This window comes from Pristiophorus japonicus, chromosome 23 (genome assembly GCF_044704955.1).
Source record: "Pristiophorus japonicus isolate sPriJap1 chromosome 23, sPriJap1.hap1, whole genome shotgun sequence".
NCBI lineage: Eukaryota > Metazoa > Chordata > Chondrichthyes > Pristiophoridae > Pristiophorus > Pristiophorus japonicus.
The window spans coordinates 52,131,402-52,153,923 of NC_091999.1; the positions used below are offsets into that span (position 1 = coordinate 52,131,402).

Here is a 22,522-nt window from a genome sequence, read left to right on the forward strand (position 1 = left end):
CCAGACTGGGCCTACAGCAGATGGTGACAGAACCAACACGAGGAAAAAACCTACTTGACCTGATCCTCACCAATCTACCTGTCACAGATACGAACAATGACGGACAGGTAAAGACCATCAGGTACATCCAGCCTGTCCCACATGGAGCTGCCTCTGTCTATGACAGCATTGGTAGCAGTGACCACCGCACACAGTCATTGTGGAGACACAGTCACACCGAACACACTCTCAAATGTGTTGTGTGGCACCATCACCGTGCTAAACGGGATAGATGCAGAACAGATCTAGCAGCTGAAAACGGGGCATCCTCAGGGTACTGTGGGCCATCAGCAGCAGCAGCATTGTATTCCACCACAATCTGTAACATCATGGTCCGGCATATCCCTCACTCTAACATTACCATCAAGTCTGGTTCAATTAGGAGTGTAGAAGAGCATGCCAGGAGCAGCACCAGGCGTACCGAGAAATGAGGTACCAGCCTGGGGAAGCTGCAACACAGGGCTACATGTATACTAAGCAGCGAGAGCAGCATGGTATAAACAGGGCCAAGCAATCCCACAATCAATGAATCAGATCAAAGCTCTGCAGTCCTCCCACATCCAGTCGTGAATGAACACAAGAACATACATAACAACTAGGAACAGGAGTAGGTCATACGGCCCCTCGAGCCTGCTGCACCATTCAATAAGATCCAGGATGATCTTGTACTTCAGCTCCACTTTCCCGCACTATCCCCATATCCCTCGATTCCTTTAGTGTCCAAACAGCTTTCTATCTCAGCTCTGAATATACTCAATGACTCAGCATCCACAGTCCTCTGGGGTAGAGAATTCTAAAGATTCACGACCCTCTGAGTGCAGAATTTCTCATCAGCTCAGTCCTAAATGGCTGAGCCCGTATCCTGAGACAATAACCCTTAGTTCTCGACTCTCGAGCCAAGAGAAACAGATTCTCACCATTTGTGTGAGGAAGTGCTTCCTGACATCACTCCGGAACCTCAGTGGTGGGAAAATTACTGGAAACAAATCCGGAGGGACAGGATAAATCTTCATTTGGAAAGACATGGATTAATTAAAGACAGTCAGCATGGATTTGTTAAGAGAAGATCGTGTCTGACTAACTTGATTGAATTTTGAGAGGAGGTAACCGTGAGGGTCGATGAGGGTAGTGTGTGTGATGTAGTGTATATGGATTTCAGCAATGCTTTAGATAAAGTCCCACATGGCAGACTGGTCACAAAAGTAAAAGCCCAAGGGATCCAGGGCTAAGTGGCAAATTGGATCCAAAATTGGCTCAGGCTGGAAGCAAAAGGTAATGGTAGATGGGTGTTTTTGTGACTGAAAGGCTGTTTCCATTGGGGTCCTGCAGGGCTCAGTGCTGGGTCCCTTGTTTTTTGTGATATATATCAATGACTTGGACTTGAATGTTGGGAGTATGATTAAGAAGTTTAAAGGTGACACTAAAATAGGCTGTGTGGTTGAGAATTAAGAAGAAAGCTGCGGACTGCAGGAAGATATCAATGTACTGGTCAGGGGGGCAGTAAAGTGGTAAATGGAATTCAATCCGGAGTAGTGTGAGGTAATGCATTTGGGGAGGTCTAACAAGGCAAGGGATTACACATTAAATGGTACGACACTGAAAATTGTAGAGGAACAAAGGGACCTTGGAGTGTAGGTCCACAGATCCCTGAAGGTGGCAGGCCAGGTAGATAAGGTGGTTAAGAAGGCATATGGAATACTTACCTTTATTCGTCAAGGCATGGAATACAAGACCTAGGAGGTTATGCTTGAACTGGTTAGGCCGCAGCTGGAATACTGTGTGCAGTTCTGGTCACCACATTACAGGAAAGATGTGATTGTACTGGAAAGGGTGCAGAGGAGATTTACAAAAATGTTACCTGGACTGGAGAATTTTGCCGATGAGGAAAGATTGGAGATGCTGGATCTGTTTTTTTTGGAACAGAAGACACTGAGGGGAGACCTGTTGGAAGTCGATAAAATTATGAGGGGCCTGGATAGAGTGGATAGGAAAGGCCTGTTTCCCTTGGCAGAGGGGTCAACAACCAGGGGCATAGATTTAAAGTAATTGGTTTAGAGGAGATACAAAGGGAAATTTCTTCACCCAGAGGTTTGTGAGAGTCTGAAACTCACTGCCTGAAAGAGTGATAGAGGCAGAAACACTCAGCACATTTGAAAAATACTTGGATGTGCACTTAAAGTGCCATCAACTACAGGGCTACGGACCGAGAGCTGGAGAGTGGGATTAGGCTGGATAGCTGTTTGTCGGCCGGCACGGACGCGGTGGGCTGAAATGGTCTCCTGCCATGCTGTAAATTTCGATGATTTTATGATTAATGACCTACATGAAGGGACCGAGTGTAATGTATCCAAATTTGCTGATGATACAAAACTAGGTGGGACAGTAAGCTGTGAGAACACAAGAGTCTGCAAGATATACATAGATAGACTATGTGAGTGGGCAGTAAGGTGGCAGATGGAGTATAATGTCAGGAAATGTGAGGTTATTCACTTTGGTAGGAACAACAGAAAAACAGAATATCTTTTAAATGATGAGAAACTTTTAAACGTTGGTGTTCAGAGAGATTTGGGGTGTCCTCGTGCAAGACACACAGAAAGTGAGCATGCAGGTACGCAAGCAATAAGGAAGGCAAATGGTTTGTCCGTTATTGCAAGGGGTTGGAGTATAAGAGTAAGGAGGTCTTGCTACGATCCTACAGGGCCTTGGTGAGACCACACCTGGAGTACTGGGCACAGTTTGGTCTCCTTATCTAAGGACAGAAACACTTGCCTTGGAGACGGTGCAACAAAGGTTCACAAGATTGATTCCTGGGAAGAGAGGGCTGTCTGATGATGAGATAGTGTGTAGAATGGGCCGATACACTCTCGAGTTTAGAATAATGAGAGGTGATCTCATTGAAACATACACGTTTCTGAAGGGGACTGACAGGTTAGATGCTGAGAGGTTGATTGCCCTGGCTGGACTGTCTAGAACTCGGGGGCACAGTCTCAGGATAATGTGTAGGCCATTTAAGACAGAGATGAGGAGTAATTTCTTCACTCAGAGGGTTGTGAATCTTTGTCATTCTCTCCCCCAGAGGGCTGTGGATGCTCAGTCTATTCAAGGTTGAGATAGATAGATTTTTGGACTCTCGGTGAATCAAGGGATGTGGAGATCAGGCAGGAAAGTGGAGTTGAGGTCGATGATCAGCCATGATCTCATTGAATGGCGGAGCAGGTTCGAGGGACATTATGGCCTACTCCTGCTCCTATTTCTTTAAGGTAACATACTCCCTCTGAACCCTCATTATCTCTTCATTGAATGCCTCCCACTGCTGAGACTGATTTAACTTCAACATAAGAACATAAGATTTCAGAGCAGGAGTATGCCATTCGGCCCCTCGAGCCTGCTCTGCCATTCAATGAGATCATGGCTGATCTTCTACCTCAACTCCACTTTCCTGCACTATTCCATATCCCTTGATTCCCTCAATATACAAAAATCTATTGATCTCTGTCTGAAATATACTCAAAGACAGAGCCTCCACAGCCCTCTGGGGTAGAGAATTACAAAGATTAATGAGTGAATAAGTTTCTGCTCATCTCGGTCCTAAATGGCGAACCCCTTATTTTGAGACTGTGACCCCTGGTTCTAGACTCCTCAGCCAGAGGAAACATCCTCCCTGCATCTATCCTGTCAAGCCCTTTTAAGCATTTTGTATGTTTCAATGAGATCACCTCTCATTCTTCTAAACGCTAGAGAATACATGCCTAGTCTACTCAATCTCTCCTCATAGGACAATCCTCCCATCCCATGAATTCAGTTTGGTGAACCTTCGTTGCCATCCTCAATGGCAAGTACATCCTTCCTTAGGTAAGCAGCCAAAACTGCACACAATACTCCAGGTGTAGTCTCACCAGGACCCTATATAATTGCAGTAAGACGTCTTTACTCTTGTACTCAAATCCTCTTGTAATAAAGGCCAACATACCATTTGCTTTCTTCATTGCTTGCTGTACCTGCATATTAACTTTCAGTGATTTGTGTACAAGGACACCAAGGTCCCTCTGAACACCAACATTTCCCAATTTCTCACCATTTCCAGAAGCTGTTTCCAGTCCACTTTGGATAAACCACATCTCAGCTTAGTAAAACTGACTTTTCTCCAATTGAGAACTTTTATTCCTTTGTCCTTTTCCATATCTACCAGAAATCTAACTGGATTACGATCACTAGCAATACTAAGTCCAGAACTTCCCCCTCTCGTGTTGGGCTTGCTACGTACTGGCTAAAAAGTTCTGCTGGTTGCTGACACCTCTGCGAAGGGAAATAGGTCCTTCCTATCCACTCTATCTTGGCCAGTCATAATTTTATACACCTCATTAAGGTCACCCCTCAGCTCCTCTGTTCCAAAGAAAACAAACTATTAAGAGGGTTGGTGGGCTGGAGGAGGTTACAGAGATAGGGAAGGGTGAGACCCTGGAGAGATTTGAACAAGAGGATGTGTATTTTAAAGGCTGATGCCAACAGCCATCTCATCACACACAGAATGTAACTCACTACCAACAGGAAGGATGTTATTTTAACTGCTACAAATGCATAATGCGGGGAAATCAATCTCTGTCCCTTTAAGTAACGGCGATATGGAAAGAGGGAAATGAATGACCTTTAAACACCTGGTCCACTTGGCACTGAAATGTCTGAAACTCATAATAGGAACTCATAAATGGAAATAAAATACTGACAAATGTTAAACTGCTTTGTTGACAAAAAGAAATTTCGATTTAACTTTTAAAAGGTGAATTATTTAAGAGGGGTTCACACAGACTCACCTGACAGATCGACTCAGGATCCACCCCTCAAGCACCGTGATTGGTTGCAGAACACGCTGCTCTCTGGGCCCTCCGAGCTCTCTTCCTGTTGGTTCCCAGGGCAATCAATCACCAGTCGCCAATATTACGCTGCCAGATTAAGTTGAGGGGCTCGGAGGAAGAAATAAAATGAGGCCGTGAATCTGAGTGAAGAAATAAAATTAGAAAAGCATGATTAAATGAATGAGAGATAATATAAACTAAAGGGTACAATCCTAAAGGGTTGCATGAACAGTGAGACCTGCGGGTATATGTGCACAAAGCACTGAAGGTGCAGGACAGGTTGAGAAAGCAGTTAAAAAAGCTTACAGATTGCTGGGCATCACAGAGTACAAAAGCAAGGAGGTTATGATGAACCTTTGTAAAACACTGGTTCGGTCTCAACTGGACCATTGTGTCCAATTCTGGGCATCGCACATTAGGATGTGAAGGCCTTAGAGAGGGTGCAGAAAAGATTGACAAGAATGATTCATGAGATGAGGGACTTCAGTTACGTTGATTGACTGGAGATGCTGGGGTTGTTCTCCTTGGAGCAGAGAAGGTGGAGAGGAGAATTGATAGAGATGTTCAAATTCATGAGGGGTCCGGACAGAGGCGATAGAGAGATACTGTTCCCATTGGTGGAGGGGTCGAGAACCAGAGGAGACGGATTTCAGGTGATTGGTAGAAGAACCAAAGGCAACATAAGAAAAATCTATTGGATCCGGAATGCACGGCCTGAAAGGATGGTGGAGACAGATTCAATCACAGCTTTCAAAAGGAAGTTGGATAAGTATCTGAAAGAAAACATTTGCAGGGGGAAATGGCGGGGCAGTGGGACTAGCTGGGAGCCAGCAAGTGCTCGACGGGCCGAATGGCCTTCCGTGCTGTAACCATTCTTTGATTGTGTGAGCAGAACCACTCTGTTCCCTGACTCAATCTAAAGCCTTCCTGATTGTGAGCACCTCTGTTAAACCTGTCTATCTCTGCCTTAAATATATTCAATGACCCAGCCTCCACAGCTCTCCAGGGCAGAGAATTCTGCAGATTTACAGCACTCAAGAGAGAAGAAATTCCTCCTCATCTCAGTTTTAAATGGGCGGCCCCTTCTTTTAAGACAATGTCCCCTAGTAATAGTTTCCTCCATGTGGAAACATCCTCTCTGTATCCACCTTGTCGAGCCCCCTCCTTATCTTATAAATTTCAATAAGATCGCCCCTCATTCTTCTGAACTCCAATGTGTACAGGCCCAACCTACTTAACCTATCCTCATAAGTCAACCCCTTCATCTTCAAAATCAACCTGCATTCACTGGTTCCACTCTGTCCCTTCCCCTGAAGGTGCTGACTCTGGCTGGGTTCAGTTCTACACTCACTGGTTCCCCTCCCCTGAAGGCACTGACTCTGGCTGGGTTCAGTTCTACACTCACTGGTTCCCCTCCCCTGAAGGTACTGACTCTGGCTGGGTTCAGTTCTACACTCACTGGTTCCCCTCCCCTGAAGGTACTGACTCTGGCTGGGTTCAGTTCTACACTCACTGGTTCCCCTCCCCTGAAGGTACTGACTCTGGCTGGTTTCAGTTCTACACTCACTGGTTCCCCCTCCCCTGAAGGTACTGACTCTGGCTGGGTTCAGTTCTACACTCACTGGTTCCCCTCCCCTGAAGGTTCTGACTCTGGCTGGGTTCAGTTCTACACTCATTGGTTCCCCTCCCCTGAAGGTACTGACTCTGGCTGGGTTCAGTTCTACACTCACTTGTTCCCCTCCCCTGAAGGTGCTGACTCTGGCTGGGTTCAGTTCTACACTCACTGGTTCCCCTCCCCTGAAGGTACTGACTCTGGCTGGGTTCAGTTCTACACTCACTGGTTCCCCTCCCCTGAAGGTACTGACTCTGGCTGGGTTCAGTTCTACACTCACTGGTTCCCCTCCCCTGAAGGTACTGACTCTGGCTGGGTTCAGTTCTACACTCACTGGTTCCCCTCCCCTGAAGGTACTGACTCTGGCTGGGTTCAGTTCTACACTCACTGGTTCCCCTCCCCTGAAGGTACTGACTCTGGCTGGGTTCAGTTCCAGACACTGACATCATTCACTTTGTTCCTGCACCAAGATGGCCACGCATGCGCTATGCTACTCACTGAATGAAGAAGGCGGAGCGCTGAACCAGCCTTCCTGCAGGAAGATGGCCGCCGTTAGCCTGGGCCTGTGACCGGGAGAAAGCCCCGAAGATGCAACCGCCGATATTCCGGTTATTATTCCGGGCTTGCGGCGAGCACGGGTTGTTTATGAAGCCTCCCCAGCTCCCCGCTAGTCCATTATTCCCGTCCGTCCCGCTGAAAAGGACAATTGTGAGGAGCGTGTCTAAAACACGTCTTCTCCGCCATTGCACGCGTCGCGCATGCTCCAAACAAAGCCAGGGCCCGCGCCTGCGCACTGACCTCCTTTAGTCTGGGTGCGGCACATTCTCCCCCGCGGGGCATGCTGGATACATAAGACCATGAGAAATAGGAGCACGAGTGGGCCACCCGGACCCCTGAGCCTGTTCCCCATTCAATAACATTTGACTGCACAGTCGAGGGGGAGCGTCACTCTATATCTCACCCGTGCTGTACCTGCCCTGAGAGTCTTTGATGGGACATTGTACAGGGAGATTAACTCTATCTAACCAATGCAGTACCTAACCTGGGAGAGTTTGGGACAGGCTAGAGGGAGATTTAATCTTTATGTAACCAGTGCTGTACCTGCCTTTGAATGTCTGGTGAGACCATGTAGAGGGACCTTTACTCTGCATCTAACCTGTGTTGAAAGTGCCCTGGGAATAGTTGATGGGACAGTGTATATTTAATTGTGTATTTAACCTGTGCTGTCCTGCCATGGGAGTGTTTGATAGGTCAGCTTACAGGGTGCTTCAAATTGTGACTAACCCTTGCTGTACCTGACCTGGGATTCTTTAGGATAGTGCAGGAGGAGCTTTACTCTGTATGTAACCCGTGCTGTATCTGCCGTTGGACTGTGTAGAGAGAGATTTACTCTGTGTTTAAACCGTGCTGTACTTCACCTCAGAGTGTTTGATGGGACAGTGTAGAAGGAGCTTTACTCTGGATCTAACCCGTGATGTACCTGCCCTAGTTGTGTTTGATGGGGCAATGTAGACGAAGCTTTACTTTGAATCTGAGTCGGGATAAATGGGCCATTTACCAGTTAGCAAACAGTGACTAGTGGGGTGCTACAGTGATCGGTCCTCAACTATTTACAATCTGTATTAATGACTTGGATGAAGGGACCGAGTGTAATGTAACAAAGATTGCTGATGATCCAAAGATGGATTGGAAAACAGATAAGATAATGAGAGGGCTCGACAAGGTGAATGCAGAGAAGATATTTGCACTCATAGGGGAAACTAAAACTTGGGGACCCAGTCTCAGAATAAGAGGTCGCTCATTTAAAACTGAGATGAGGAGAAATTTCTTCTCTCAAGGGTTGTAAATCTATGGAATTTCTGCCCCAGAGAGCTATAGAGGCTGGGTCATTGAATATATTAAAGGTGGAGATAGACAGATTTTTGAGCGACAAGAGAATAAGGTGTATGGGGAGCGGGCAGGAAAGTGGAGCTGAGCTCAAGATCAATCAGCCATAATCTTATTAAATGGCGGAGCAGTGTCGAGGGGCAAGTGGCCTACTCCTGCTCCTATTTCTTATATTATTGTCGAGGAAATTTCTAAGTTAAAGTAACTCAAGCGGAGATTTCAGAGTCTTGCTTCAAGAGATTCTTTAATATGTACAGGCGAGATATCTCGGAGAGCTGCTTGGTCCTTACCAAGGCAATACTCCGAAATTCTATAGAAACTTGTTCCATCTTTATACAGAAAAAAAGGAATTTTATCTCTACAATTGACACCTACATTATTCAGGAACATTACCAATTCTAAACAGGGCACAAAGGTCAGTTTACACAGCCCAACAGTATCTTGTCACGTCATTATTCAATCTTTTCGAGGGTCAGCAAGATCATCACTAAAAGCCCCTCTTATCAGAGAAATCAGTTTGTCCAGGCAATGGGGGTATCTTAACATATACAAATACCAGATGTACAGCTTTCATGTTATCTGTTCTTTTCTAACAAAGAAGAGACATCAAGTATTTTCTGGCCTTGCAGGATTCTGCAGTCTCAGCACAGAATTAAACTTACTAAAAGGAAGAGAGAAATTTAACCCCTTCCTATATCGTGAACTAAAGTTCTTCCACAACTCCCTCCTTGTTGATCTTTTATCTTTAATGATCAACATGCTTTCCTTCTTAGAAAGAAAAGGGAGGCTCATACCCCTCGGGGTAAGATCTCATCTCTAAACATTCTTTTTCATTATAGTCATCTAACTGTCCCTCTATTCTGTTTAACCTTCCTTTCACGATCACATTTTTCTGCTCTATTTTTTCTACTAGGTTCATTACTTGTCCTAACAGGGATCTTACTTTCAGCCCCATTCCACAGACAATTAGCAGCAGAATCAGCAAAATTACACCAAGTACTACTATCGGGTGTATTGCCAGTTTTAATACCGCTGTTGCCCTGGGGGACCAGCCTAGGAATATATCCCACCAGTGATGCGCTGTTATAGAGGTAACTGTGTTTGCTATTCGTACTAATTGTCCCTTTTTAAAACTCATTTCTATCTCAAATTGGTGAATATCTCTGCCCCGCTTGGACAATGCCTTTTCTATTTCTTTGTCATTTTGTCTGTTATGTAGCCAGATACCTGTAGTTGCTGTAGCCCTTCATCCCACGCGTTTCTCAACTCTATACTTTCTCCTATTAGTCCTCCTACAACCTGGATTTTGTTTTGCAGGGTCTCTATATCTATTGTGTTCAAGGCTCCCATTCCTACTCCTACCCCACCTAATACAGTTCCCAGCACGTCTCGCTTTTTTCTCAAGGATCGGTCCAGTGTGACTCCAACACTGGTCGTGTTGCAACCATCCCTCTCCCTTAGCGGATATAGGATTTGTATGGTTAAATTTACTATACCTGGGGATCTTACTACCGATATGCAGGTGGTCAATATCCGTTTTAAATGGCCCGGATCTCTGGGGGAATGCCTATTTTTATTATGTGTCCACTGTTTAATATAGGTTCCCCCATGTAGTATTTTTGTACGGTTCATGCACTTTACCCATCCTCTGTTTTCTATTTTAAAATGACAATCTTCTTCGGGGTCACAAAACGTGCCATTAGTTTCTTGGCTCTCAGCTATTTCCTTGCTGGTCAGGCATGTCATATGTACCTTCCATTTCAAGGTTATGTTAAATCCTTCCTCACTGGTTATTTTCACTTCCCCTGATCTTGGGTCCACCCCTATTCCGCAGGCCTCACACCTTACTGTGAAGTTCCCCACTTTGCAATCCTCTTTTTCCGAACATACATAAGTGTCCTGCTGTCCTGCTTTGTCAATCGTGCCCCAGGCCATTTCTCCTTTCCATATTTTACCTTCTTTTATAAACCTTTCTTCTGTTTTAACTCTTCCCACTGCCAGAAGGATTAACATACCCAGTGTCCCCTGATAGTTTTGCCAGGAGTCCTTCCTCATCTTCCTCCCTTTGTTTTCTTCTATAATGCTCCTGAACCAATTCGTTAAAATAATAGCTTACTAGTACAATAGTAACAGTGATCCACAAGATAAAGACCCAAATTGGTATACAGGCAAGTTCTGACATCTAGCTTGATACTTCGGGGTATTATGCTCTTAGTCCAGCCTGGCTCGGTAGAAACAAAAGGGGATGAGTACAGTTCTTTTCGGGGTGTGTCCGCCCTAGCTCGGTATTTCTTCTTCTTGCTGTGTTTCGTCTGGAAGGTAGTATTTACATCGGGTGGCGTGTATCCAATTTGGATGTTTTTCCAGTTTCAGGGCGGTTCTTGTTGTGAGGATTATCTGATATGGTCCCTTCCACCTAGGAGAAAAAGATTCCTTGTTTAGAGTTTTCACTAATACTTGCTCTCCCGGCCTGAAAGGGTGCATGTTTCCCTCTGACGGAGGTACTTGGGTCTGTTTTATTCGCTCATGCAGGCTTCTCGCTATTTCACACATGGCCTGAGCATATTTTAGCGACTTTTCGTCATTCCAAATTAATGCTACCTTTTCTGCTCCTAGTGGCGGTTTCACACCAGTAGGCATTGGCCTTCCTAATAAGGCTTCATGGGGTGTCAAACCAGTATTTCGGTTCTTTTGGTTTCTTATGGTATATAGTACCAATGGAAGGGCATCTGGCCATTTTAGTCCTGTTTCTTGACATACTTTAGTAAGGGTGGACTTTATCACTCCATTGACTCTTTCCACCATTCCTGAGGACTGAGGTTGATACGGTATGTGCAATTTCCACTGGAAACCTAGCGCTTCGGCTAGATTCTGCACTATTTTTCCTGTAAAATGTGTTCCTCTGTCACTATTGATTCCCATAGGTATCCCATATCTTGGCACTATTTCTTTAAATAGGATCTTCACTACTGTTCGGGCATCATCCTTCCTTGTTGCATATGCCTCTACCCACCTTGTAAACATATCTACTATTACTAATAGATACTTAAAGCCTAATACTGGAGGCATGTGGACAAAATCAATTTGCAAATTTTCAAAGGGCATGCTTGGTTGGGGTAGATGGTCATATTCTGCAGGCGTCTTTCCTCTATTGTTTTGTTGGCAAATTTGGCAGGTTTTAGCAATTTTCTCAATTATTACTGTTATTCCTGGTGCATACCATTGCGCATTGATAGCATGTATCATCCCTCCTTTGCCCATGTGAGCCTGACCATGAGCTAGGCAAGACAAGGGCAAAAACAAAGACCTGGGACATACAGTTCGTCCGTCAGGATGGGTCCAGATATTATTTTTAAAAAAAAACATCCTTGTTTCTCCCATGTTTTTCTTTCCTGCACTGTAACTTGTTGCTGTGCTATTTCAAGTTGTTGGGCGCTCAGTGTTGGCAGAGGGGAGACTGAGGCTGCCTGTAGGCAGCACGTCTGTTCCAAAGCGGCTCGTCGGGCCGCCTCATCGGCCCTCCTATTTCCTATTGATACTTCATCTTCACCAGTTGTGTGGGCTGCGCATTTAATAACAGCAACCCTTTTTGGCAATTGAATGGCATCTATCAGGTTAAGCACTAATTGTGAGTGCTTAATATGCTTCCCGCCAGAGGTGATGAAGCCTCTGTTTTTCCATAGTTGTCCAAAATCATGGACTACACCAAATGCATATCTTGAATCGGTATATATATTAGCAGATTGATTTTTAGCTAATATACATGCTCTAGTTAGGGCGAACAATTCAGCTGCCTGTGCCGAGGTTCCGGGGGGCAAGGCAAATGCCTCAACAATTTCATATGGGTTCACAATAGCATAGCCTGCCAGGAGCAAATTGTCTGATGGTCTGTGAGACGACCCATCTGTATAAAGAATGAGATCGGGATTGTCCATTGGTTCCGTAAGCAAATCTGGTCTAGGCATGGTAGCCATCTCCACTGTTGACAGACAGTCGTGCTGGTCTGGGTCCTCTATTTCTCTAGTGGAGCTGGTAGGAACAAAAACAGCAGGGTTTACTGCAGGCGCACGGCGAAAAGTGTAGTTAGGGTGTGACAACAGCAGCACCTCGTAGCCTGTCCTTCGGGATGCTGTGAAATGCTGAGTTGATGCGGAATTCAACAATAACAGCACCGCATGCGCGGTGATAACAGTGCACGGATAGTCCAATACAATTGGTACTGATTTTTCCACCATGACCGCAGTAGCGGCTACAGCACGCAGACAAGCAGGCATTCCTCATACTACTGGGGGGAGCATTACCGAATAATAAGCAACTGGTCTATTTCCCCCACCATGTTCTTGGGTTAACACTGCTGTTGCGAATCCTTCTTTTTCATTCACATACATTTGAAAAGGTTTCGAATAGTTTGGAATCTTCGGGATAGGCAGTATCGGCGTATTACACGGGCTCTGTGTCTTTTTCAGGACGCCTTGCTCTAACAGTGCTAAGATGACTGGCTCTATCCCTTCTTCCGCCTCCGGTGGCAGTCTGTACTGCCTTATACTTGGCAATACAGCATTATGGGGCACCGCAGAATAGACTTGTCCAACATGGTTTTTATGTTTAGCCCAGAGTTCGGGGGACACTTGACTCAGTGCCATTGGTATGTTAGGGCTAGTTTGTCCGGGGGGTTGCTGTTTTTCAAACGTAGCATCGTGCCCTTTTCTCTCCCAGTGGAGAATTCCTCTGTCACGGGTGATAAATTCTAGCCGTATATCCTGCAGTTCTATCATCGCCCATGGTTGATAACCTGGTCGCTGTCTTTTCTCTTCTATGTCTAAGATCATCCCGCCCATGTCTTTAGGTTTTGCTGGGGGCTTTACAGCCAATGTCAAATGGGGTGTCGTATTTTCTTCTTTAAATCGTTTTTGTTGTAACGGTGTTAGCTCCACGGCCACCCCCAACCCTTCAGATCCGAAATAAATGTGGGGAGTAGCTTCTATTACTTTGTTTTTATTTAAGAACGGTTGCACAAAGCGCTGATAGTCTTCAGCCCTGTGTCGAGTATACCAGGCTGTACAGTGAAGCTGAACTGCCTCAAAGCTTGTTAAGATGATATACAATAACTCTTTAATATTAGGGTCAATTTTAATCTTTAAGTTTTCCACTGCCTCTTTTATCAGGGGGGAGTAGAAGTTGCCACTCAGTTGCCAACTATAAAGGGCAGCACTTTCTTCATTCTTTTCCTCTTTCTCTCTTTCTATCCCATTAAAGAACTGATGAATGTTATTTGGAGGGATCTCCATAAACATCCCTTCCTTTGTGCAATATATTGTGGCTCCTAGTTTGCACAAAGTCTGTCTTCCTAATAGAGGGAGAGGCGTTGTCTTAGAGACTATCAGGGTTTCGTCATTAACTTGTTGTCCTTCAATTGTCAATTTAGTAGGTTCGGATAAAAAATCTTTCAAGGGGACGCCGGCCACACCCATGCTTAAAACAGTGGTGTTGCTTACGGGTAATCCCACAGAGGGCGGTACAGAGGACATAGTGGCGCCGGTATCCACCAGGAACTTTACATAAGTGTTTCCTACTTTTAGTATTGCTAAGGGATTTTCTTCTATGTCCGTTGATAAGCGAAGAGTCGCTGCCTGTACCGTTATGCCTCTGGGGCATCCCTATGCTGATTGATACGGATTGGGGTTAGAAAAGGAAAATTGAGGGGCTGGTGGAGGTGGAGGTTCGGAAAAGTTCCCTTGCGACCCTCTATTCTGTTTGGGCGGGCATCTACAGTCGCGAGCCCAATGCCCTATTCTTCCACAATTTCTACACTCATCTTGAGAGCGATCTCGCTGTGACCACTGTCCTCTTCCTCTTCCTCCACCCCTAAATCCCCCTCGATTCTGCGCCTGCCCTCCGCCTCTCTGCTGGTAATATTGACCTGTTGCTTTGGTTTTACTTACGTAATTGAACAATCCCTCCCTGTCCATGTTTGCCAAGACAGTGACTGTCTCTTTCCAGGTTTTTCCTTGCCAATCTAAAACTTTAATTTTGTAGGTCTTTGCATGCTGTGGTAACATGCAGTTCAGCAGTGTTTGTACTGCTAAAGGTTCATTCGTATCTAAGGGTATTCCTGCATACTCCTCCCAGCTATTTTTCCACCTGGCTGCGAAATCTATCATTGATTCTTCCGCTTTCTGCAAACAGCGAGTAACCTCCCCTATATCCCCATGTTGTCTAGCCCCTTGTAGAATTGCATTCCGTCCTCTATTCTGTAGCCAGTGTGTTAAAGATTCGTTTCCTTCATTTAGCAAATCATTATTAGCTCTCCAATCCCCTTCTTCTCCGGGCGGGATATGGAACATATCTTTTACTCCCTGCCAGGAAGATCCGTACGCTGCTTGTAATAATAGTTTAACATTCCCTGGTAGCGGATTATAAATTGTACAGGTCTGCTCAAGCCAGTTATGAAATGCAACAGGTTTCTTTACTGGGTTTGGGGCTGCAGAGATCATATCTCTGGCCTCTCCCGGAGACCAGGGTTTTAAAACCGCTGTGGTTCCTATCATTACTCGGGGATTTTGGAGGAGGAGGGTAGAGTCGGCTTCTGCCTGAGCTGGGGTTGTTTGTGACCTTAGGACCATACCAGCTCTCAGATTGGCTCCCCCTTTCTTTCTCTCCTGATTTATTCTCTGATATTTTTACTTTCGGAGGCTGATGTCTTTTTGCAACCTCTAGCCATTTAATAAAACATTTATCCATATAATCTTTGTCCCAAGTAGGGTCTCCTCCCCCTTCCTTAGTTATTTTCCTCCATTCTTCGATTAAAGACAATTTAAAACTTCCTCCATATGGCCAGTCCCCATCAGACCAACCATATAAATCGCTACTAAACGTTACCGCGTATCGGTCATCTCCTGTTTCTTTAATTACAGTGTCCGCCGGCGAGCCGGGTGGCACAATTGGATCTCCTACCTTCTCTCGTTGCTTTACTACCTTACGAATCCTTTTTTCAGTTTTGCGCTGCATACTCATTCTTTTAGTTGGAGGGTCGGTTTTCTTCCCTTTTCTAGGAACTGGACGCAAGCATCCTGCTCGACTAGAGCTGTTTCCCATTCTCTCCGGATGCAGTTTCTCGCGGTGTTTCCTGAAACGAGAGGTTAAGACACGCCCACAAAAAATATATACACACACAGTATTTACAAAGCGCTCACCGGTGTCTCTTTTCGGCTCGGCTCGGGTCTCCTTTAGCTTTCTTGTTACTTTAGCTTCTTACGGTAGCTACCCTATGCCTCACCCTTCCGGGATCTAGGCGGCTTGCCCCCTTTTCTAGGACAGCCTAGGCACTTTCCCCCTTAAGCTAGGAAAATCCTTTTAAAATTCCTCTTTTGCTTTTAAGCCAATTTTTACTTTTAAACTGTTCGTTTGGGATCTCGTTATCAGAGGTCCTGCAGACTACGCCAGAAACTGTCGAGGAAATTTCTAAGTTAAAGTAACTCAAGCGGAGATTTCAGAGTCTTGCTTCAAGAGATTCTTTAATATGTACAGGCGAGATATCTCGGAGAGCTGCTTGGTCCTTACCAAGGCAATACTCCGAAATTCTATAGAAACTTGTTCCATCTTTATACAGAAAAAAAGGAATTTTATCTCTACAATTGACACCTACATTATTCAGGAACATTACCAATTCTAAACAGGGCACAAAGGTCAGTTTACACAGCCCAACAGTATCTTGTCACGTCATTATTCAATCTTTTCGAGGGTCAGCAAGATCGTCACTAAAAGCCCCTCTTATCAGAGAAATCAGTTTGTCCAGGCAATGGGGGTATCTTAACATATACAAATACCAGATGTACAGCTTTCATGTTATCTGTTCTTTTCTAACAAAGAAGAGACATCAAGTATTTTCTGGCCTTGCAGGATTCTGCAGTCTCAGCACAGAATTAAACTTACTAAAAGGAAGAGAGAAATTTAACCCCTTCCTATATCATGAACTAAAGTTCTTCCACAATTATTATCGACCCTGTTCTATCCTTCCCTGGGAGTGTGTGATGGGACAATGTAGACTGAGCTTTACTCTATCTAACCCGTGCTGCACCTGCCTCGGAATTTTTGTTGGGGTATTGTAGAGGGAGAGTGTTGTAGGAGGGAGTAAAAAAAAAAACAATTAAGTATAAAGGGTGCGGAAGGTGGAAGCTGGTTGATCGACATGAGGAGACGGTCTAATATCTCAAACGCCTAGCCTGAGCCTGAATTAAGAGGACTTTTGTCCCACGTGACGGCCAGGAACCAAGTAGGCGTAGGGAACACATTTAGACCGTGGGATCGTGATACCGAGAGACATCTTCCGGACCCAGTAGTGTAATTTGAAATACCCCGGTGTAGAACCAAGCGGTGTACAGCGGCTAACGGAATCCAAACCTGTGAACAGGGTCGGACCAACGGGCTGAGCGGTGGTAGGTAGTCGTTAAGGATACGTAGAGCACTGCGGGAATTGCTTAAACGCGTTTTTGAGAATTGTATAAGTTTGTGTAACAGCAGAACTTGTGACCTGACAGTAGCCAAGAGACAGTTTACTACAAGTCGCGCTAGAAAGAAAGCGGACCTCAGAGTAGATTCCTAACGGTACTAGTCCTACCCAGGAATGGCCATAAAAACAAGTAAACTCGAGTGGGGACTAGAAGGGTCGCTTACCCGCCACCTGGCGGAAAAACAAAAGAAGCTAATTCAAAAAAATGATTAAAGCAGGGTGGAATCCTCAGGAACTGGTTATGTGAGGAATTATTTAGATAAAACTACGAATTCCCTGAAAGGTCATGGATCCAAAAATAGAGCCGGCCAAAACAAGAAGAGAGATTGTTGTAAATGTCTGATCGTTGAGTGAGAAGTGTGTGTGTGATTTTTGACTGCAGAATGATTTTTTTTATGTTTTCATGTTCCGAAAGCCTGGTTGGAAGAGGAATGCAAGTGTCTGTTTATTTTAGAAACAGAGTGAAAGTCTTTTTTTTAACCCTTTGTAATGTTGTCCTGTATGTGGGAAGTTTTAAGACATTTAAGTTAGAAACGCAGGTGTGGATTTATTCGGATGATAAGTTACGGAGCTAGGAAAATAAACAAATAAAGAATAGGTTTGTTGAGCAAAATATTTATTTGACATGCTCACTTACTTGCCGAAAGAAAACATGCAATGATTGATTGGGTTGAAAGACATAAATTTAGTCTCGGAATGAGAAAAAGAATGCTTTTTAAAAAAAAAGAGCTTCTTAAAAAAACATTTTTAAATAAAGATTGAAATTACAAAGTTTGAATTGGGATTTTGAGATATTCAGAGAAGGCACAGGAAAAACTGAGGTGGATTTAAAAAAAAAAAGAAAAAGATTAAATTAAATCTGATCAGGTCAAACTCCTGGGCAAGTGGCGATCTATCTGCGAAGGTGTAAAAGGAACTTTTGGAAAATGTTAAAAAAACAGCAAGCTTTAGTAACGACTTTGAAACTGGAGCATTTTGAGATAACGAAAGGCAGCACTCAAACTCTCAAAGCTGGACTCCATTCCAGTTATGGAGAAAAAGAAAAAGATAAAGACGCCACTTTGAAAGTAAACAAATGATTTTAAATTAACAACCTTATGGAGTTACGAACCCTCCGTGTAAAATACAAAACCTAATTTGAAGAAAGAAAAATAAAAGATGTAACGGACTAAATGGAAAAAAACATAACTTACTAAATACTAGTTGATGTTTGCTGTGAAAAAGATATTGGTTTAATTAGAAGAAAAAAAAAATTGGAATAAGTAAAAAACACTACATGGATTCGAATTTTAAATTATGAAAAAGTTTCAATGCAGTTTGAAAAGATTTCCAAAATGGACAGTGTTTATCAAAAAAAGTCCCGAACAGTCTAAACAAGCAGGAGGGTTTTGAAGATAACGAGGAGAAAGAGAGAAATAAAAAAAAACAGAATTGAATTTCAGTAAACAAAATTGCTATTGTATGTGTGGTTTTGTTTTAAAACAATTTTAAAAAAATAAAAAATTATTTGGCAAGTACTTGAATTAGAAGTTAAGAAAACATTGGAGTTTACTCTAATGATTTATGCTGTTTTTAACGGATTCCTAATTTCGAAGCCAGTTACTTTTTTTTCAGATGATTACGTGAAGTCACGTAATGACATCAGGTCTTCTTACAAACCTGGAAAGGAGTTAACCCTTTCCATTGACAGCCGTTTTATACTGAACATTATTAATTTGGATTTCTTAATAGGAAAAAAAAGACTCACCTAACAGAGGAAACAAAAATAAAAACAGAACTAGCTTATGTAATAATACTTGCCTGATACAATAAAGAAATAGATATTCAATAAAACAAATTGAAGAGTTAAAAGCTAAGATAAACAGGCTGGAAGAGATAACAGGACTAGACGGATAGTGCAGTGCGCAGCCATAGCACCATCACCTCTGGCAATAGAGCCAATGTACCCCACGGTGGGTAGGTGTAGTCCACAAACCCAACCTAACGGTAAAGCAGACAGCGATGTTTGGAGGAATATCTTTGGCCTTGGTCATAGGAGTTTGGGTAATATTTAAGTGGGTAAAGACACGGGCGCACACCCTACAGATTCAGCTCGAAATGGTTCGATTATAACCTTGTGCTTCTGATTTTTCAGGGTGACAGGGACACTCGTAGAGCAAAAAACTTAACCCCTGGTGACGACCAGGCCGTCTGTTTAAAATTACAGATAATACTTACCAGAATGGGAATACGAAAGGCGCTACTCGTAATATGGATAGCCCTGCGACATGCACGTATCCTGGGCAACACCGACGGACAGCAGAGCACGCTGGAAATAAACAACTACCTGAACTATGGAGTCTTGTTTAATTTAACGGACGGAATGTGCATCCCAGCAGCCAAGGACTGGAGCAAGGACAGGACTTATTTTAATGCATGGTTACAAGTGAATCCTAATAAGAATCCTAATGAGAATAAGAGTATGTGTACAGTGCTCCACGGGTATAAGGAGCAGATGCATTAAACGGAGGGATGTCAAAGGGCCTGATGAATGTACTTTCGGCATAATTTGTGCGCCTCCGGGACAATCCCAGCAATCAGTCTTCCGCAAGAAGGGAATGGGGCTGTGTGGGTATTACGAGGAGGCGGGGGCGGCTACAATATCATTGTATGTATGTTTCTCACCCCCTCCGACACCGCGCCCCATAAGAATCACTACATTGCCCGAGGAACTGCCTTGCCCCATAACTACGAAGGGACCAGAGAATGGGATTGTAATGTACAGCGAGGGGGAACTGTTGTATGATAATGTTAGACATGAAATTGTGCCTGTTCTGATCAATATTTCAGGCATCCAGATGCCGGAATACTGTACAGAACAGTCAAGGAAGATGTACAATGTATTAAGTAAAGTTGTAATGCAGCAGGCTGCCGATGCAATGGGTGCCAGTAGGTTCCGGGGACAGGGGTTAGCCCCCAGGATGAAGAGGGAAATAGTTAATGATGTTGCTACCGTTTTCAATACAGGGACCTCCGTAGTGAACTCGATAGACATACAAGGATTAAATGAGAGGGTGGAACAGCTTAGAGGGGTGATGAAGGGATTATTGGAGAGGGTGGAGCAAAACCAGGAACACCAAGCCAACCTAGGAAAGGAGGGTGCCAAAAATCCAGCTGGATGGCATCTCAGTCCTGGAAGCTCACGCCAGAACCATCAATCACCTCATTGATAGAGAACAGGAAGATTTAGCTCAGTTGGCTAACCAAAGGGGGACACTGGATAATTGTACTCTGAAGGGACTGACCAGAGTATACCCAGCAATTCCAGATTGCCAGATGGGTAGGACTACCGGAATAGGGATAGTCCTGATGATCCCTATAGCCACGCCGGACTCAGGGCCGTTCCCCCTATACCAACGAGAGAATATCGGAATAATACGGGAAAATGTCTCCATACGCTACTACCTGACCACCACCTCTGCCGTTCGTCGAAACAACATACTTACCGGGATTTCCCTAGCAGATTGCAAGCAAAAGGGGGAAATCACAGTATGCCCTCACCCGGTGGGCAGAGGGGAGCGAGACGAGTGCGGGTTTAACCGAACCGACGGGTGTGTACTAGAAATAGTGCCCGCACACATGCACTTCGCGAGGGCAGGCTACGGAGGGAAGGGAAGATACTGCGTCTCTACTACTGAGCGTTCATTCCAGTATAATGACCTGCAGTGCCCTATACCACAGCCAAACTTTTGCTTTACACCACTACGACCTGTCGCGATCGGGTAAGCGCATATCACCCAGGTTAGGCGCCGGAAGTCCGAAGTTATTGAGGTAACCGATCAGCTCCATGATCATTTACAGGCTTATGATGAACCAGATCAGGTCCTTATCCCACATCTAACCGAAGTATTACGAGAGTTGAGGCTCAGAGTGGGTCAATCTGTAAAACTATATCACCAACTGCAAACTAAAATCAAAGTACTGGAAGAAGATACCGAGGTAGACTTACAAAGTCAGAGTTGGTGGAGAAAGGTCTGGGACTGGGGAATAAATGTGAACATCCACCCATGGATTCGAATAATTTCACATATGCTGGTCGGGATACAATTGATCTTAGCAATAACATGGGGCGTAATGGCCTGCCAGGCATGCAGACACCACGCACAACGAAGACGGACAAATCACCGTTCCCCGGATACTAAACAAGCCTGTTTTATAAGGGGGCAGGAGGATTTGGCCTTTGTCAATTCGATTTAAGCAACCGGGACTCCTGAAACCGCGTGACTGGCCAGCACGTTGAGGCAGGGAGTACCGGGCCGTGCACAAAATCTAATAAATGTCGAATGGTCGGTTAAAAGGGGACTAGGATTAGTCCCTTTACCGAAAGGGGGAGTTGTTGTAGGAGGTAGGCACCTTTAGAACATACCAGAATACTAGGCATTAGGCACCTGCTAGATATATCTAAACGCATATAAGTTTAAAGTGGACACACACATAAAATGGCTGCCCAGGCATGATGGGAAATCAGGTAGTCAAGCTGTGAACTGTTGAACGTTCAATGACCAAGCAATAACCCTGTGAGGCCCACTGTAGGAATGCCTGGGATGCGGGAAGACAGAGATAAGAAGGAAACCATCTCCTGTGAACAAGGTCATAAACCAATTAATTCCCCAGGAAGAAAGATAAGAGGGAAACCATCTCCTGTAAACAAGGTTATAAACCAATTATTTCTCCCAGATGAAAGAACTAGGGAGAGAACCTATAAAGTCATCGATCAGCCCAAGCTGACAATAACCGAACATATGGTTCCCGGGATAATAGGGGAATTCTATTGGGTTAAAAGAACCTATATGTAATCTATAATCGTTGTGATTGGCTTGTGTCCAGCCGTGATGGGCTGTGTAGCTGTAGTAAACTGTTTTGTAACTGTTGTGAAACATATAAAGGTGCATGTAACCCTTTGTTCTGTGGAGAGAAACCTGGATACGGTCCTGAGTTTTTCCTCGCCGCTGAGCGTAATAAAAGCTGCATCAGCATTGGAACCGACTCTGAGTGTTGAGTGATTCTTCTAAGAAAACACTAACGCTAACAGAGAGATTACTCTGTATTTATCCCGTGCTGTACCTGCCCTGGGAGTGTGTGATGGGACAATGTAGACGGAGCTTTATTCTGTATCTAACCCCGTGTTGTACCTGCCCTTGTAATGTCTGGTGGGACAGTGTCGAGGGATATTTACTCAGTATCTAAGCAAGGCAAGTCTCTCATTCCTTAGATAAGGAGACCAAAACTGTGCACAGTGCTCCAAGTGTGGTCTCATCAAGGCCCTGTTCAATTGTAGAGCGAGATTAGATAGAGAATTACACTGTATCTAAATTATGATGTACCTGCCCTTGGAATGTTTATTTGGACAGTGCAGAGGGAGCTTTACTTAGTATCGAACCAATGCAGTACCTGCCCTGGGAATGTCCGGCGGAACAGTATAGAGGGAGATTTAGTCAATATCTAATCCATGCTGTACTTGCCCTGGGATGGTTGGGACAGGGTAGTGGGAGATGCACTCCATGTCTAACCCACGCTGTACCTGCCTTGCGAGTGTTTGATGGAACAGTGTAGAGGGAGGTTTACCCTGTATCTTAACCCCGT

At 44.5% G+C, this 22,522-nt stretch overlaps 2 long non-coding RNA genes across 3 annotated transcripts in view; both read right to left on the bottom strand.

The window, feature by feature from the left end:
- Positions 1-7,240, bottom strand: part of LOC139235663 (uncharacterized) — a 43,170-nt gene extending 35,930 nt beyond the window's left edge. The window contains exons 1-3 of one of the 2 annotated variants that reach the window (XR_011588493.1): positions 7,003-7,240; positions 4,851-5,032; positions 1,898-1,980 (exon numbers count right to left, since the gene is read on the bottom strand). This is a non-coding gene — a long non-coding RNA (uncharacterized lncRNA). The remainder of the gene's footprint in view (positions 1-1,897; positions 1,981-4,850; positions 5,033-7,002) is intronic. The other variant, XR_011588492.1, reaches the window with a different exon arrangement.
- A 1,376-nt stretch (positions 7,241-8,616) lies between these two features.
- Positions 8,617-15,523, bottom strand: LOC139235664 (uncharacterized). Its single transcript, XR_011588494.1, has 2 exons — positions 15,346-15,523; positions 8,617-10,807 (listed from the first exon to the last, which is right to left on the bottom strand). It is a non-coding gene; the product is annotated as an uncharacterized lncRNA (long non-coding RNA).
- Positions 15,524-22,522: the final 6,999 nt, after the last annotated feature.